Below are 3,390 nucleotides of genomic sequence, written 5' to 3'. Positions count from 1 at the left end.
TGTTGCTGATATGAAGAAAGTTTCAGTGGTTCAGATTAAAGATAGCTAAAACATTCCCCTAAGCAGAAGCCTAATCCAGAGCAAGGCCCTAACTCTCTTCACTTCTATGAAGGCCGAGAGAGGTGAAAAAGCTGCAGGGAAAAAAAAAAAATGTTACTAGAGGTTGGTTTATGAAGTTGAAGGAAAGAAGACATGCCCCTAACATGAAAGCACAAGGTGAAACAGCAAGTGCTGATGGAGAAGCTGCAGCAAGTTATCCAGAATATCTAGCTAAGATCATTGATGAAAGTGGCTACACTAAACAGTGGACTTTCAATATAGACAAAGCAGCCTTCCATAGGAAGAAGATGCCATCTAGTAATTTCATAGCTAGAGATAAGTCAATGCCTGACTTTAAAGCTTCACAAAGCAGGCCAACTCTCTTGTTAGGGGATGATGCAGCTAGTGAAGCTACCCTATTTACCATTCCAAAAATCCTAGGGCCCTTCAGAATTATACTAAATCTACTCTGTCTATGCTCTTTAAATAGAACAATGAAGTCTATATGACAGCACATCTGTTTACAGCATGGTTTGCTGAGTATTGTAAGCCCACTGTTGAGACCTACTGCTTAGAAAAAAAAAAGATTTATTTCAAAACTACTACTACTCATTGACAATTCACCTACTCATCTCAGAGCTCTGATGAAAATGTACAAGGAGATTCATGTGTTTCCTTGCCTGATAACACAACATCAATTCTGCAGCTCATAGAGCAGGGAGTCATTGTTAGATCTTAAGAAAGTATGTATTGTCCATTGTTTATAAAATCATTTGCCTTTCTGATCTAAAAATTTTAATACTTGAATTTAATAGGTTTTTCTTCTGGAAAAGTTCTTTGGCATTCAAGTAAAATCAATACTTTTGGAATAGTCAGCTGCATCACACTGGAGTGACTGCTTTAATTTCTAAATCCTCAATTAGTGTAATCCAGGGATACTGACGGCCTTGATACATAATTTAGTCTTGTCATCATAGTGTATGGAAATCAGATCTTTGGGGGGTAACATCTGACCCCGTTTCTTTTTACCACAATGGTTCCTGCTACATTGTCATAGACTGATTAAGTTGAAAAAACAGCAGTGTGATGAAAGCAGGGAAAAAAAGAAGCAATCAAAAAAATCTTGATCAAACCTCATATAGTGGACATTGCAATGCTAACATTTGAGAAAGGAATCACTAAAACCCGACTTAGTGCAATAAGCACTAATGTATCACATGTCACAACTCGAAGCCCCACCAGGAACTTCCCTGGGGTAGCTCCACCTGCTCCCCAAATGCAAATTGTCTCATAAAAACAAACTAATAATCTGTATATAAGAGCCACAACCATCATTTTCTGCAAGTCTTCCATTGATGTGTCTTCATCTATTTCTTCCATTATATGGTGCATAGCAAACTTAGAGCTATCCTTTATCCCACTGTGGTGCGTAATGCTGAAGACAATGGTTGCTTTTACAAAGAAGAGAATAAAGAAACTCACCATCCTTGCCATAAATCTGTGGCCCAATGATGGAGTAACATATTCTTTGCCTGCCTGTTGCCCAGTCTCACTTGGGCTTCATGAAGGGGCTGCAGATCCTACCTTCCTCACTGGAGTGGCCCAGACTGATGCCTGCACCTGAGGATCCCGGGGTCTCAGGCCCACGACTGGAGCAGGGGTGTTGATGCCAGCAGCTGCCCCGGGGTCAGGCCCCACAGCCCAGGGCTCAGGAAGTAGAAGGGGTTGCAATAGCCCAGCCACGGGGATGGCGGCACCATGGCCTGGGGGACAGCAGCGCCACATGAAGGGAAGCTCTGTGGGGATGGTTGGGGGCTGCAGCAGGTGGGGAAGGTGGCCGGGCCACTGCGCCAGGTGAGGTAGCCACAACAGGACTGCTGCAGCCACTCGTCCTCTTGCCAGGAGCACCCACAGGTGCTCAGCTGCTCTGGCTCTCCTGCGGCACAACGGCTTCGGACACTTCACAGCCTGCCTGCTCCTGCAGCCCTGCACGGGAGCCAGAGGTCGCCTCCTGGCTCCTCCTGAGCCTGCCAGGTGGCTCTGACCTGTTAGCAGTGGTGGCCCCAGGGGCCGCTGCAGGGGCATGGGATGGCAGCAGCAGGAGAACCACTCAGGGAAGGGAAGAGTTCGTGGTCCCCTATGCCCTCGTCGTGCCCCGGAGGGCAGCCTCTGGTTTCCTTGGGTCCCTCTGCCATCATTGCCTCAGCAGCACCCTCCGTGGTACCTGTCATTGCTTGGTCTTTATACACCTTTTTTAAAAAGTCTCTTCCAATTCTCTCCCATTCATCCAACTCCATAGTCCTCTGTTCCAGGAATCATGGGCAAAACTGCTTTACTGTACTAAAAAGTGATAACAAACTCTGAGTACTAACTTTTACTCCCCAACTTCATAACAAACGCTTTTAAAAAACTTAAGTAAGCAGAATGTCTGCTTTCACTTTGTCCCATTGTTACCCTGGCTCTTCTGAGTGCTCAGCTTTCCCACCGAGCTTTTTTCAGACGTCCTCAGGTATCCTTTGATGATGTATCCTTCACTTTCACATGCTCTGGCATTCTTTCACTGGGATCTTTGTCACCCCATGTTCGGCAGCCAGGAAAGTTGGGGTGATCAGACCCAACACCAGGTCATGGGGGTGAAGAAGTCCAGTGGAGTCAAAGGAATGAGAAAAAGACAGTTTGGGAGAGAAAGTGGGACCAGGGGGCCATCGTGAGTGTGGAGGCTGCAAAGGCCCCGAGCTCTGGGAGCCCATGCTATTTATTGGTGCTCAAACAAACAAACAGGTGGTGAGGATGTGGGGGTTGAAAGGAAACAGTGTATCAAGTGAATGAAAAAACATATGGCTGCTTGAGTAATGGGAGTGCTAGAAGCAAGGAGCCAGCAAGTCTAGCAGACATGCAAGCCCTGCCTCAGCTTCTCTCCCAACACTCAGCTGTTCTCCCAACAAATCATTTTGACTTTCAAGTCTTATTATTCAAGTAATACATTTTGTAAGGCTATAGCTGCCTTTGATAGTGTTCCTCTGATGGATCTGGGCAAAGTCAATTGAAAGTCTTCTGAAAGGGTTCACCATTCTAGATGCCATGAAGAATATTTGTGACTCATGGGAGGAGGTCAAAATAGCAGCATTAACAGCAGTTTGGAAGTTATTCCAACCCTCATGTACGACTTTGAGGGGTTCAGGACTTCAGTGGAGGAAGTAACTGCTGATGTGGTGAAAATAGCAAGAGAATTAGAAGTGCAGCCTGAAGATGTGACTGAATTGCTGCAATGTCATGATAAAACTTTTACATATAAGGAGCTACTTCTTATGCATGAGCAAAGAAAGTGGTTTTGTGAGATGGAATCCACTC

The 3,390-nt window shown here is 45.4% G+C and overlaps 1 pseudogene; it reads right to left on the bottom strand.

The window, feature by feature from the left end:
• Window positions 1-1,026: 1,026 nt before the first annotated feature.
• On the bottom strand, window positions 1,027-2,234 carry LOC104659001 (annotated as a pseudogene).
• Between the last annotated feature and the right edge of the window lie 1,156 nt (window positions 2,235-3,390).

The sequence above is a fragment of the Rhinopithecus roxellana genome, chromosome 14 (assembly GCF_007565055.1).
Source record: "Rhinopithecus roxellana isolate Shanxi Qingling chromosome 14, ASM756505v1, whole genome shotgun sequence".
Taxonomy (NCBI): domain Eukaryota; kingdom Metazoa; phylum Chordata; class Mammalia; order Primates; family Cercopithecidae; genus Rhinopithecus; species Rhinopithecus roxellana.
Note: the sequence above shows the minus strand (reverse complement) of the source record. Positions and strands in the feature narration are given on the sequence as shown.